General features: G+C 39.5%; 1 protein-coding gene across 1 annotated transcript in view; it reads right to left on the bottom strand.

Annotated features, from left to right (window-relative positions):
* The window catches only part of Calcr (calcitonin receptor), a 116,132-nt gene extending 105,702 nt beyond the window's left edge, over positions 1 to 10,430 (bottom strand). Inside the window, exons 1-2 of the mRNA XM_047561845.1 lie at positions 10,408 to 10,430; positions 10,023 to 10,218 (exon numbers count right to left, since the gene is read on the bottom strand). The gene's annotated coding sequence lies outside the window, so the exon portion shown is untranslated. The remainder of the gene's footprint in view (positions 1 to 10,022; positions 10,219 to 10,407) is intronic.
* Between the last annotated feature and the right edge of the window lie 5,077 nt (positions 10,431 to 15,507).

The following is a 15,507-nucleotide window of genomic DNA, read 5'->3' as shown; positions in this document are numbered from 1 at the left end:
CAAAAGGCATAGAACATTACTGGTTCATAGTAAGTGCTATGTAAGTGTTAGTTATCATTATTTTCATGATTGTTATTATTGAAATGTTTCAATACATCTATTTTGTATCCAAGATTTCTTGAAAAATTTTTAAAAAATAGGCTTTTCTTAAGGATCAGAAAACATGGGGGCTGAGATTGGGGCTCAGTGGTGGAGCACCTGCCTTGCATGTGTGAGGCACTGGGTTCTGTTCTCAGCACCACATAAAACAAATCTATAAAATAAAAATATTGTGTCCATCTATAATTTTTTTTTTTAAATCAGAGAACACTCTTGAGATTCAGGTATTGGTTGAATTTTGACACTTGATTCTGTTTAATCATGATCCAGTAAGTCCCAATACTGTCATTGAATTTCTGAGACTCTATCATGCACAAGTCAGTTATAATGACACAGCACCTTTCTTCTTTCAGGTAATTTTCCTAGTGCATGGTATCTTGCAGGTTCTCGATAGTAAGTTTTTAATTATACTTCAGTATAAAGATTTAAATTTGGTAATAAAGACATAAATTCATTTGATCTAAGAACACATAATTGTCATTGATAATGCATTTTTTTTTTTCCCTGAAAGGAGTCCGGGTTTATTGTACTATGACATTATCTGCAGAAAGCAGTATTTGTGGGAATAGAGTAAAAGTAATTGATTTGGGGTGGGGCTGTAGCAAAAGGGGGCTGAGGGACTCACACAGTTGAGGCTTTGCCTTAGGAAGGCAGGCCTGGGGATAAGTGGGAATTTGACAGGAGGTTCAAGTACTTCAAGTGAGGGAATTCAGAGGCCGGCTCTGACTCCTACAGTGTAGTCCAGGGTCACTCTTCCTCATGTTCCACTCTCCTTAAGTTCAGCTGAAGTGCATGAGGCACATATTTTTCTGTGAATGCGTAGAGCTCCTTAAAACTTGGTAGGCTCTGCAGGGAGAGCCCTGGATGTGCGTCAGAAGGCTGGAGTTCTCGTGGTATAGAAATATCACCTACGGGTGGGGAATAATGTCAACTCTGCTTCTCCTCTTTAATGAAAGGGTCAGATTCTTCATCTTTAATAAAGGTAAAATACTAGTTATCAAGAAATATATGGCATCACCTCAAAGGTATAAATGCCTCTTTAACAAATTAAAATGCAGCTCAACAGGACCATAACTTTCAATTTTGATATTTTTTGACATCAAATTCCTACTCCTCAAATATGCCCGGGTATTAATATTTCAGTAGCTAAGAAGAAAAGTCAAGTTTCTCATTGACCTTCTAATCACTAAAATAATACATCTAATTTGCAACAATATATATTTTCCTCATGGGATGCAATAAAATTACTTTCATTGTGAATGGGAAAAGAAGCAACCCAGTAAATTCTTATTTTTCCTGAACTGGCCCCCGAGCAACAATGATCCTTCACTTTGCTGGGGTTTTGCCTTAATGCTATCTTTGCAGTCTATGTGATATTAGGAATGAAAAAGTGTTCTAATATTGTCCTGACCTTTTGGCCTTGTGGTAGGCCCAGGAAAGAAGGTGCTAAAGCGATTTGCATTATTGCAACTGAGCTCTGTGCCATGAACTTCTTTGTATCTTGGGCTAAAGAGATCCCATCTAATGGCCATAAACATCGACCTTATTCACGATAACTTCTCACGCTTGCCAGAATTCTACCTGTCGCACTTAAGGTTAGAAACAAATAATTATGCTGAAGGTTAGGTTAATTAATGTATGAGTCAAGTCAATTTAAAATTTAGATTTGGCAGCAGTACAAGTTGCCTTTCCTTTTCCCTTGTTGCCTGAGTTGATTTGATGAACACCACACTAGAGAGGAAATCTCAAATTACAAAGGTTTTTTTTTTTTTTTTAACAAATTGTTATTATTAGTTATTATTAAAAAGATATTCTATCCCACAGTCATGGGATACAGTTTGTTACTTTGAAACTCCATGGAAGGAGAAATAGAGTTTTTGTATTTAGCTGTCACAAACATATGTCTGTTTACAATTAATGAATAATAACTACTTAACAGACATAGATTTGGTCAGACAATAGAAACCTAAAATTCTATAACTGTATTACATTTTGCAATTTTTATTGCTGTGTAGGAATATTCTGTTTGTGCACGTAGCTATCTGGAATGTCCATTTATGATAGGTGTGAGCCTGGACATTTCACATTACTGGAACTTGGTTACAGGTAGTCAGAGCCCCTGCAGTTCGGTGGGATTGAAGAGGCAGAAAGCCTCCAGAGAGACTGGTTGAAATGTCAATGAGGAGGAGCTCCTAATCCCATCTGTTATTAAACGCTCTGACCATCCAAGACAATAAAATAGATCTCTAAGTCACCATCAAATGCCATTTAACTGTGGTAGCGGAATCAGCATAGTCTTTTGATCTTAGGTAAACTTAGATTTGAGTTCTAGCTCTTCCACCTCAGAGGTGCATGAATTTTGGCAAGTCCTAGAAGTCTCTGAGTCTGTTTCCTCATCTATGGAATGGGTTTAATAATATTCCATATGATTTTCATGAGGCCACTGAATATCACTGTCTCCAGCTGCAGTAGCGGCTCAGTGAATTGTAGCTGCTTTTGTTACTATTTTGTTATGAAGTCTAAACTTTGGTCCGTAGGTCTATGAGGTGTTAGCTCACAGACAATCATTTTTTCAAAGATTTAGAATTATATGCTGCTAGGTCTCTTGTCCGTATTGGGAAAATAAGAAGGAAAATCTTGGGGTTTTCCCCAGGTATATACAGAGGTATAGATATCACCCAAGTAAGTTCAGCCTAGTAAAAGACACAGAGGAGAAGTAGAGGTAGAGCATCCTTCCATATCCAGGGGTGACTGGTTCCAGAACTCCCGGTGGAGACCAGGTCAATGGACGCTCGAGTCTCATAGAATGGCATAGTACTTGCATGCACATCCTCCTACATATTTTAATACCTACTAAAATGTGAATGCTATATAACTAGTTGCTTTACTATATTATTTAGGTAATAATGACAAAAAGAATAGTCTGTACTTAGTATAAATGCATTTTCTCTCAAATATTTTCAATCTGTAATTTGTGGAATCCACAGATATGGAGGTCCCACTGTAGGTACTTTGTGACTATGAAGCATAAAAGGGATGCTGGAGAAAGTTCTGCATGCTTAAATTGAATGCTGTGTTAAAACATAGCTGAGCTATGTTTTAAATACTCACTAAAGAAAACAGGCTTGTCTCCTTAGGACTACATCAACTGAAGCCTGAAATAGGAGAATGGGTAGAATAAGGCCCATAATACAAATGGGTTATTGATTTGGAAGAAGTACCAAAGCTTTGGGGCAATAACTAGTTAAAAGAAGAAAACTTTTAAACTTCAATGTGTCAAAAAATCACTTCAGGGGGAAAAAATGCACCATCATTATGATCAAATTTAGATTAAGTTGTAACTCATTTCACTAAGAGAAGAGAGTCTCTGGTGTGTGCTGGAAAGATCGGATAAATGCATGACTGTGTCCTTTGTAATCTGGTTAGAAAATAAAGAAAATTAACAGATACTCTTAACACAGAGGTGAAATAAAGTTCCATGAGACAGTTATAAAATGGCATAATTTGTGATCCAAAAATTGGCATATTTGACTTGAAAAAATCTACCTATACAACTTTCAAATACTCAAACATCCTGGGAAATATTTTGTGTATGTGAAATATTAGGGTTTCTAGATCATTGTCTTTGAGGGTTGAGTTTTATAAACCTACATTTTTTTAATCCCAATATACTATTGTAATAGAGTTTGAGAAAGTTCATTTCAGTAAATGAATTACAAAAGGAAGAATACTTTACATGAAGGTAAATATGGTCCATGTTTTATGTGCACACATGCACACGACTGCATACACACACACACACACACACACACACACACACACACAGAGAAGCTCACATACGTAGACCTCTGGGAAGTCTAAGGACATCAGAACGTAACATTGCATTTTGTTTGAGGGGGTCACCGGCTGTTCAGAAAAGGATAAAAGAAGGAAGCAGATTTTCAGTTAAACTTCAGGATACTGTCCAATTTCAAGGGAGAATAAGGAGTGCATCTCAAATTGCTTGAAATCATTGTGCACGGCATCTCCATTCCCTCACTTCTCATTTATTCCTCAACCACACCCAACCACTTCTGAATTAAGTCCAGCTACGATCTCTCCTCATCCCACCTTGTCTTCTGGTTGCTCCCGGCAAGATGCTCCCTCTCTCACTCTGGCTTCCGTAAAGCTACCCTCTCCCTTTTTCTCACCATTTTTTGCCTGCTTGTTTTCCATTTACCCTTTTTAAAAATTGGCATTCCCCAGAATTCTCTTAGATGTTTTTCTTTTCTTTTTAATTTTCTGCCTGATTTTTCCTTTCTCTTTTTCTTTTTCTTCCTTTCCTTCCTTTCTTATATTTCTCCATTTGTGACACACTCCATTCCTATGCCATCGGCTGCTGCAGACATACATTGCCCAAGTCTGCATCTCCAGTACCGAGTTCTCTCTTGAGGTACAAATTTCTACATCTACTTCTACTGAATACATGGATAAGCCAAATCATTTTAGCCCCAAATTCAACTCTTTATCTTCCCTCTCTAAAACAGTCCTCATCTGGATGTGATGAGTGACATTGTATCTATTTAGTTATCTGTGAGAGAAACCGGGAATTCATTAATCGGCCATTTCCCTCATTCATCCCACCTTCAATTTCTGTAATTCACCAAATCCTACGAAGGCTACCTTTATCATCTGACTGTTTTATTTCCTTTTCTATTCCCAACAAGGTGGCCTTAATTGTTTTTCCTGTCTATTATTGCAATCAGGCTCTGGGCTTCCTATTAATTCGTAAACATTCTTCTTTTGATCTAATACCCCTCCTATATTTTTCATGGGAATGATCGACCAGAATGGTCAAACTGATGACTTCAGTCCCTCACATTAGATCCTTCAAGGACCTCCACTGTCTTCAGGATAAGATATAATCCCATTAGCGCAGCAGGCATGCAAGCCCCTTAGCATGATCTGTGCTCTGCAAACCCCGGTGAGCAACCAAAATACCTGCAGTTTCCCAAAGTACCATGTGGTTTCAAGCCTCCAGGGCTTTTTTACACCCTGGTGTCTGGCCTGTAGCATATCCCATGTCTTCCCGTCTTTATTCAGCTTATTATGTCTCCTCATTTCAGTCCCAAATCAAGTCCCTTTTAGGGTCACCTCCCTAGAAAGCTTTCCCGAGACCTCCATGGGTGCCGTGCCTCCCCGCTTCCCGGGCATCGGCTGCATTTCTCTATTGCTGTACGTACCAGCCGGTTGTATAATTGTTGGTTTGTCTGTCTCTTCCAGTCCCTGTGAAGCCAGGAGCTATAATTTGTCATAATATCCTCTGACTAGGACATAATAGGCACTTAGTAAGTATTTATTGAGTTTTAAAATATGAGCAAAGCTGTCAGGATGGAAATGTGTTAGGTGTGTTAGGAAGGAATGATTAATACATTCTAAAGGATGGTGGTCAGTATAATTTGAAATGCTGAGTTCAGAACCACTGGACAAATAAAGAACAGGGACCCGGACTAGGGTTGCAGAGCAAAATGAAGACCAAAATAAAACAGCTTTGTAAGTGAGCCATTGATGTAAAGGGCTTCATAAACACACACACACACACACACACACACACACACACACACGAATTTTGAGGCAATAGAATGTAAACTGAGGCTAACAGGATTGAAAGTGAAGGATGGACCTCAAATCTGGAGTTCATTTTTCTAGCATAACTACAGATCCAGAATCAGAATTAGAAAGCTATTGAGGTCTTTTGCCTGTCATGTATGGGAAAGATAAAACGGGATTATATCAAGAAACATCTTAAATACCAGGCTGAACAGGGTCTTTTAGTCCCTGGACAATCACTGAATAATTATGAATAGAAGATGACAAAATCCGAGCTTAGTAAATAAGTCTGACCATGTCGTATAAAAATGAATTCAGCACGCAGACTAAATGTGACTGAATATTAGGAACATATTTAAGTATTTTGCTAATGGAAATAAAAATTTAGAGAGGTGGCAGTGAAACTGTGAGGATGAAAAATACAGTATCTCTCAGAAAAACTGGACATATCCTTGAGACATGATGGGAGGGGAGAGAGGTATATATTTGCAAACAGGAATTTTAATGCAATAAAATGGTTAAACGCTGGAGAAACAGGCAATATATCACTGAACCAGGTACTTTATTTCCTTAAGAATTAACTCTTTATGTTTAGAGTATCTGTGTTATTCTTGCACAAAGAATACTAATTCATATGCCATTTTAAATAAAGAGAGACTTTATTTGAACAAGACAGAGTCTTATACCTCAGGCATCCACAGGTTGCAGGTATCAGGCAGCCGTGGAGTTGAAGGCAGACTGTAGGAAGCTCAGCCAGCTCCGGTGGGGTATGTCTTGCAGAGTCAGCCTCCCTGTATTTGGGACTTTTACCTGTACTCCGTGTTCCACTCTTCCTTCTATAAAAACTATTTTTCTTTAAAAACAAAAGAAAAACTCCACTCCAAGCATATTTGTTTTGAAAACCAATTCTAGAAAATTGTACTCAGATGTATTGAGTATTAGGTTCCAATAACATTTTTTACTGATCTTCCCCAATATCCCATTCTCATGATTCACTTTAAAAATATAAAGATCCAAAAACTCCATATTACTGGGTTTCTGACCTCAAAAATCAAAGCCAGAAATACATGGGAATATGATTTTCTGTGTTTTGATAAAATTGGAAACCAATAAATACCATTGTGACAACATAAAACATTATCACTTGGTTTTATAATATTCATGATATGGAGCTCTGGAAGATCATATTAACATTGAAAAGCGCATAGCTGTCATACAAAATCTTGCTCTTAATTATAATTAAAATGGACGAAAGTCCATATTTGAGTGGAATAATCATTCTACTTATGCATTGGTCATTTTTTACTGGACACAAAGTCTTTGAAGATGGGGACATAACTTATTTATTTGTGTATCATCAGGCTTAGAGGAATGTTTGCCATATAATAAACAACCAAAATATGTTTTCTGAAATATGACATTTAAAAATATATAACACTTACAAAGAACCTACTATGAACCGGGCACCTTCCCAGGTGCTTTACAAGTATTAACTCATTAAATTCTCACTAAAAGAAATTCCTCATTTTACAAAGGAAATTAAGGCAGGAAAGGCTAAATTAGTTGCCCACATCATGCAGGTAGGTAGTGATAGAGCCAGCAGTCAAACCCAAGCAGAGTCATGCCAGAATCTGTGCTCTTAACCTCTGTTGCTTTAAAATAAATGGTGCCCTTAAATTAAAAAAAAATATATATGCAATACAACTGACCTTAAATTAAAACAAATACAAATATGCAAATATGCATGTTTTATTACATCACTGAACTCAGAATAAGAAGGTTTGGATTCAAATACATCTTTAACTTACTTTGGGGTTTTGAACAAATTCATTAATCTAATGGGTCCTCAGTTTCCTCATATAAAATCAGAGTAATAGCTTGGCCTCATAAGCCTCATAAGTGCATTTGGAGCTTGTACCTCATAATTTTTGTAACAATACTAGAACATAATTGGCACCCAGAATATTTTAATTAGCATGCCAAGAAGAAAAATACCATTTTCCTCCTTTTTTCCTTTCAAAAATGCACATATGTATACATTACATATCATGGGTAATAGTAGAATGAGATAAAATTTTGTTTCATAAATCATTATTTTTAATATCTCTTAGAGCTAGAGTTCCTAGAGCTAAAGCATTTTCTACAAGGCCAAATAAGCTTCAAACTCAATAGCTTGTTTTCTGGAAAAAAAAATATGTTTTTCCTGGAAGCTATTATGGTTTAAATATCTGACATCAAATAAGACCTCTTTCTTCTAATTAGGAAATCAAGTTATATATATATATATTATATATACATATTACTTATGGAAAAATTGGGCAAGCAATACAATAAGCAACATTTATTTTTATCAGCATGCTCTGACAATAAGGGCTCTATCAAAACCAAAGATTAGACCAGCAATACAACAAACATGATTTATGTCCATCAAGACCCCCCCAACTTTAACGGGCTCTCTCAAACCTATTGGAAACCAATAGTCCTAGATGCATATTACAATCACCTAAAGAAATACTTCAAAATGCAGACCCCTTCCTTGGATATTCTGACTTAATTGCCTCAGGGTAGAGTCAGCATCCATATTTTTGTGAAAGTTCTCCCATTGATTCTAATTTGCAGCCCCAGTTGAGAACACTGGCTTAGGCTGTCATTGCAAATATCACCGGTCTCTTATTCCCATTTCACTTTCATTTAATAAAAACAACAATAGAAAATATTTTAATTCATGTTAAAGTATTATAAAAAAAGGGTCCAAGAAGTTCATCAAGAATAGAGCTGCCACGGCACAACTACACTAATATTTAGCTTTTTCCTTCAATTGATTAAAGCAAAGGCAACCTTTGTCTATCTACCATCCTTCATCATCCAAGTTTAAAAAATATAATAAAATGGGAAAGAGAAGCCATATTTATATCGGCTACTTTTTTTCAACTCCAAGCATCATGAACAACACAATTCCAAGATTATTTATATATTTTTGTGAATCATTTATAATGAGGATTTCATGCTTATTATCCTAGAACATTTTACAATATTATTGAATATTATTCTTGTGGCTTTAGTTTCCCATATTGACTATAGGTTAGAGACATTGTTTTCAAATCAGAACAAATGCTGGTTGAAGATGTTGGGGCTGTTAATATATTGAGTAGAAATGAGTGACCGACTTAAACTGTACCAGTGGCAAATCTAATCATCTTAGTCCTTTTCATATTTAATAGTAGTATATAAAACCAGCAATTTCAACTAAAGTTGAGTTCTTTAACTATTCAACACATATTAGGCTAATGACATCCTTTATAAATTATACTTTATAAGTCCCACAGCACAAAAAGCATTCCGACTTTGTCCTTAATGGTAAGCCAGACTGCCCCGATGTATAAAATATTTGTTTTTTATGATCATTTAAGGCACACTCAAACTTGGACATTCTGCTATTGACAGATTAATTTCAGGAACGACACTGTCAAACTGGTTTATTTTGAACATTGAACTTTCAATTATCCAATAATTTCAATAAATAACCTCAATTAGACGACTTTGCTCAGGTTAACTACAGCCACAAAATGGTCATGGTCTCCCGAAGGTCATGGCATCTTAAGAGTTTTGCATATATCACATAATATTAAAGCTAGATAATATTAGATAGAACTTTTCCCAGGTAGATTTGTTAAATAAAGGCAGCATGATAGGTTAAACAATGAAATTGGATTGTTGATTTTTTACTTTGACTGGGTTTCCTTGAACCTCAAGGAAAATGAATGTTTCGGGAAGAGAAATTAATTTGTTGGAGATTTTCTTGATGTCTTTCACCCCAGCTTGGAAAGAGCATCATAAAAGAGTACTCTTTTGGAAACTATGCACACAACATATTTTTCCTAATAGGTGTGAAGAATGGCTGCTATGCATAAATGATTGTTGGAAAATAATTCTCTGTAAAACATGACTAAACAAGCAACTCCATTCACTACTGTACTCATTTCCAATATTCAGAACTACACGACACATCCTAAAGATGCTGATGTTATCTTTCTGTTAGTTAATAAACACCTTTTGAGAAAAATCTACAACTTTAAGCCCCGTCATTGTTATATCCAATAAACCGGAGAAAACAACTTTTGAGGGGAAATTGATATTAACAACACTGTAAAAGTCACGAAATTATAAGTTTGCAACACCTTCCCAGGATACCTATTTTTGACTTAATCAAGGTAAAGTGAACCTCTAACATCACAAGCCAACAACAGTTTTGCAATAAAAAAGCAAGGTGCACAATTAGCCATCCCTGGGACCCCCAAAGCTTTAAGTCCCCGTCCTTCCCAGACCCTCCTTACCAGGAATTCTCTCACGGGGCGGCAGGGCACAGCAAAGGTGGTGGCTCCAGAGACTCAGGAACTCAAGCTTCAACGCCCGTCTCCCGGACAGGAGATGCCAGCCTCGGGTGAGGTGCGGACGTGCGCACCTCTCCAACCTGGGAAGGTTGGCGACCCGCGAGGCGCAGCCCACCCGGCGTCTGGGGGGCTGGCTTTCCTAGTTGGACGTGAGAGCAAACTGCGTTAGTCTCGAGCTCTCCCTCTCCAACCCCCTCTCGATTTCCTGACACTTTAATTCTGCCTTAAGTGATGGTTTAAACCCAGCCCCAGGTTGTATTCTAGGCTAAAAGGCAGCAGTCCTTTCCCCATGCTTGCTGTCTACCTCCCCAAAGTCCGGAAGGCTCACCTTCGCGGCGCCTGCCTTGGCTGGCCCCGCAGTGAAGCTGTGCGCAAACTTCTCCCGACTTAAGAGTCTTAATCCTCGCCCGCGCTCCCGCCCCACCCCCGCGCACCCGCCCGCCGCCCGCCTCCCCACAGGCAGCAGGGAGGTGGCAGCGGAATTGATGAGAGCCACCCCCCCTCTTTCAGACCCTCCCTCCCACGTCAGTCCCCTCCGGTCCCAGGAGAGGGAGGGGCGAGCCGGTGAGCTCCGTGCGCCTCCGCGCCAGCCCCCCTCAGCCCGGCCCGCAAGAGGGGCTGCGCTCGCGCTGGCTGCCTAGCTCCAGTCCAAGCTGGGGCTCACCCTACAAGTCCCCGAGACTCCGGCGCGGCGTAAACAGGGGAAGCGGGCGAGGGACTCGAGTTAGACCTTGAGTAGGGAGGGAGTAGGGGGCGACAGATTGGGCTGGGAGATTCATAACCTGTTGTCCCCCGGAGACAGTTTTCTGGGACCCCTGTCCCCTCCCCGGAGGATGCAAATTCCGGAGAGAGATGAGCTTCCAAAAGAACCCTACCCCAGAGAACCCTACCCCTGGTTCCTACAGTGACCACTCAGGGGACAGCACTCGGGAGCCCGTGGAGAGAAGGTTGGTAGTGGGGCGAGGTAATGACGGGGAACGGAGGTGGGGTGGGCTTTAGAAGGTAGCCAAGAGCTGGAGTGGAGGAAAAAGGAGCTGGGAGGCAAGGATAAGAAGAGACACTCTGGGTGTCCGGAAAGCCCTGGGAAATCTTTCAGAGTTAGAAGGCTGGAGGGAGGCTCAGGTTAATTTTGGGGGAACGGTGCCCTCCACGTAGAGGAGATGCAGGTGGGCACAGTATCATAGGTGAGTGAAAGCAGCGAGGACGGAGAGGGGAAACAGAGGGTGTCTGACTTGATGTTGAAAACTGCGACTCCTCTTCCCCCTTTAAAGTCCTCAATGCCAGCAGGAGCCCGGGACAATCTGATTCGAGGCAGGGCGCAGCCGGGGCTGGCAGGCGCACCCTGGGAGGCAGGCAAGTTGGTTCCAAGGACAGCCCGCCCTCAACCTCCTTTAGCCCACAGCTGGGTGCAGCAAGGCAGCATTCAGACACTTTTTTCCTAACTCTGTTCAAGCGGTGTGGGGCTATGAAAATAGCATCCCTTGCGTCCCGGGACTGCAAGGTGACTGTACACCGTCGAGGTTACCAACACTGTCTCCTCCGCAAAAGAAATAAAAATACAACAGAACGGGAAGAAAGCCAGACAGCAGACAACACAGTACACTTTTTCCTGGGCAGTCTGAGGTTCTCTTAAGTGCACGGGGCAGCTCCAGGTGACCCAGATGGAGGTGTTCTGTGAATGGGGCTACAACCCTCACTCACCCATCCTTGGAACCTTTCCCTGGAAGAGTGACTCTAGGCAAAAGGTGTGTATGCCCCTATCCTATTGTGAGCCCTCATTCCCAAACCGGAGGCACTAGAGGGACTCCTAACGTGTGTGGTTGGGGACTTTCAGGGTCCCAGTGGAAACAGTTCAAGGACAGATCAGTTCTCCCAGTAGACATTCCAGGGGTTTTTGTCTTTCCAGATCCCTCCTGTGTATATGGCCCCCCTTCCCTGCCACCTTCAGTCTGGTGACCAAGAGGGCTGTATGTGACTCACCATGCATTCAAGCTCTCAGGCACCGCCCCACTGCAGGGGAAGATTCAATCCCCTCACATTCCCTGGATTTAAGTGGGAATGATGTTGTTAGCAGTAAGAAATGTGACAAGGAAAGGAGGCTGGGCATTTGGGGGAGAAGGAAGCTTACACACACACACACACACACACACACACTCACACACGGCATAAACAAAACCCCTACAAGTAACCCTCCACATTCAGGATGTAGATACAAATCTTCCCTCCATGCTTTAACATCTGTCCTAGGTTAAATAACTCCCTGCTTCCGAGTTGCTGTTAACCAGTTAACACCTGACCCTGCCCTTCTTTAAAAATTTTCTTTTGGAATATTAATTACCTTCTTCGGAATCAAACAGCAGAGGATTATTAAAGTTGTTTAAGTATCTTTTATAGTTGACTGCCGGGAGGACAAACATTGAGAATTTCTCTCTGTTGTATCCCAAATCACTGAAATAACAATGAATTGGGGGAGATTATCACTGAGCAGAAGGTGCTGCTGCCCTCAGCACTAGGTACAGAACAGGCACATAGAGATTTTTCTGCTGGGGGTTAATCTTAGGGCATACTACCTTACTGATAATGTCAGCTCGTATCATGAGAGCAGTACAGGATGGGATCTGTAAAGCCACTGAAGATGTATAGGTAACAACCCTTAACCATAACTTCACAAAACAGTCTAAAAATTAGTGAGAAAAACAGCATGTATTGTAAAGCATTAAACCGTGTGTGGTCTAAGCTTAAGCAACCTAGACTAATTAATGTGCTAATTGTGTTAGTAATAACTTTGGAGAGAACAAGGAGAATTCTCTGAAGGCAGAAGATTTCAGGGAAGGTGACAGCAGAGGATGAGGCTCCCTGGTCTCTCAGGAGGACCACAGTTGACTTTGTATGCAACAGAAATTCACTGATTACTACAGTGATTGTGTACCTGTTGGAAGCACTTGGAATTACAGAAGTATAGCTCTGTTTCTGCCTTAGTACTTTCCAAATATTTTCTATGTGGACACAGTGAGCCCTTGGAGGGCAGATGTAACATGGGAATGGTCTAGTAAGAAAAATTGGCATTTGTTTTTGGAACTGTTGGAAGATCTGTTATTGAGACCTGAAATCAACCTAGTGGGCACAAGCAACATTTTAAAAAAGGAAGTGAAGTAGAATAGAAAATAGCAGAGTTATTCATATTTGACAATCGTGAGTATAGTTTCCAGAAACTTGTTTTCTCATTTCTATATATATATGTAAGTAGTGAGTGACAAAGTGAAATATATTTCTTGCTGTGGGTCATAATAAAAAAATATCCTAAGATATTTGATTAGAACAAGCTACTCTTCAAATACAATACCTTGTATTTGCAAATAAAATTGGTTCATCAAAGAGACACTCAGAAAATGAGCATCTACAAATTTGGTAATCATACATTTCTGGTATTTTCATTGATTACTTATGACTAAAATTCCCTGTCTTTTAAGACTTGGCTGCTTTCCTTCTGTCCCTGTTTTAAAATTTTCGCCTTTGGGCAAATTTACAGAAAAGAATTTTGTTGTCTGTCTTCCATGTTTGGATCCTATAGAACAACCTTCAACTGTCAAGTCCTCTTCTCTCTCCAAACCCTCCACCTTCATGACTGAGGAAGCAAAGTCTTGCTACTCACTATTGACAGGTCTTGTGACCTCTCAACTCTATCTCTTCAGAACAAGGTTTATTCATCTGCAAAACTAGGGTTTGGACCACATCACTCTAATACCTTTATGTTTCTAGAATCCAGTGACTTTTCCATAAAAATCACTGATGTTTTTAAATTACAGTAAATGGAAGATTGCCTTTTATTAAAGACTAAGTCCACTAAACCCCATTCTTGTTCAATATGGTAATGTAAAGGAAAATCATACTGTAGTGACTGAAAAAAAGTTATTTAGTTCTATTTTGGGGAAAAGAATGCCTGTTAAATGGATCAGAGTTTGTTCTCTTTTTTAAAGAATTTAGAGAAAAAAAAAACTTCTGACCTCTTTCAGAAACCCAGTTCCTAGCTTTACAAACTCTCAGCAAAACTTTCCTTACTTTGAAATATGCATTGGCAATTTAATGCATGCTTAATATATGTATATCACAGCACACTAGGCTAGGCACCCCGAAGGAGCTCAGAGGGTATAATACACAGTCCCTGCCCTCAAGAAGCCCACAGTCTAAATGAGGACCATTGTTTCTTCCTCTGGTAGCCTCCTAGAAAACAGATAGTAGTTTGCGATTATCCTTTATGTAATCACCTTTCACAGATTTACAGACCTCGCCATGACTGGGAGAATAATAATACATGTTGCTGCAAAATACAAGTTTTCCTTTTGAAACAATTTGAACTTTGGCCTGATAGATCATGCTTTTTTGAAGGAAGTCACCTGCTTTGATTTTTCACCTCTTTTTTCTGAAATAGGAGCTGTTGCATTTGTAAGTTTCTCTTCTCTTTTTGTCTCTCATAGGGGAGTAACACAGTTGTATATTTTCTGGCAGAAAAAAAAACAAATTCCATTTGAACTAGGAAGTGTCTTTCCAGATTGTACTTACATAAACTTTACCTGGGTTAACTGTTAACTTGATGAATAAATAACTTAAACTAGGAGGGGATGGTGGGGGCATACACCATTAAGTGGCAATGGAAACTAACTATTACATTTTGGTGAAGTTGGGAAATATCCATTTATTTCCTGTCTTCTAAATATAATTTTAGAGAGAAACCAAGGAAGCAGGAGAAAAACTACAGAAACAAATGTATGCATGCAAGCATGTATTCATTCATTGATTCATTCAATAAAAAAATGAATAAACACAAAAAGCTTATGTTCGAGTGGGAGGAAGGAAAGGATAATAAGCCAAATAAATAAATTAAATTAATTAATTTCGGATTCTAACAATGTTATGAAGATCAGGACTGAGAGGCATGGTGTACTGCCCTGGGATAGTCAGGGCAAGTTCTCCTTGAGCTGAGATGTGGATAAAATGGAGATAGACACTCTGAGTTCTCCAGTAAAATTCCCATACAGTGCTGCTTCCCCACCCCCCAATAAAAAAATTTATAAAATGTGATTTGGGTCAGAAATCTACTCATCGTGTGATTATGCATGTGTACGCCATGTGTGTCTTTGTAAAAGGCTCTCTGTAATTTAAATGTATTTAGTCAGTGCTCGGGAATCTGGGAGACAGGCGTGAGATAAGTAACCATAATTTTCTGTACTTCTAAAGCAAGTTCATCTTAAATTATATTAGGAGAGAAAAACCTCACATGACACTAATGTTTCAGCTTAAATTGTCTTAGGGTATGTTGGCAGAGTGCTGAAATGCAAGAGCATACATAACTTTTCTAGAACTGAAGCGAAACTGGTCTTAAATATCTGCCATTCCTGGCTTTCCAGTTTCTAATTAAAAAACTAAGTTT

The sequence above is a fragment of the Sciurus carolinensis genome, chromosome 8, assembly GCF_902686445.1.
Source record: "Sciurus carolinensis chromosome 8, mSciCar1.2, whole genome shotgun sequence".
Taxonomy (NCBI): Eukaryota; Metazoa; Chordata; class Mammalia; order Rodentia; family Sciuridae; genus Sciurus; species Sciurus carolinensis.
The sequence above is the reverse complement of the archived record's forward strand: the minus strand, read 5'-3'. Positions and strand labels throughout refer to the sequence as shown.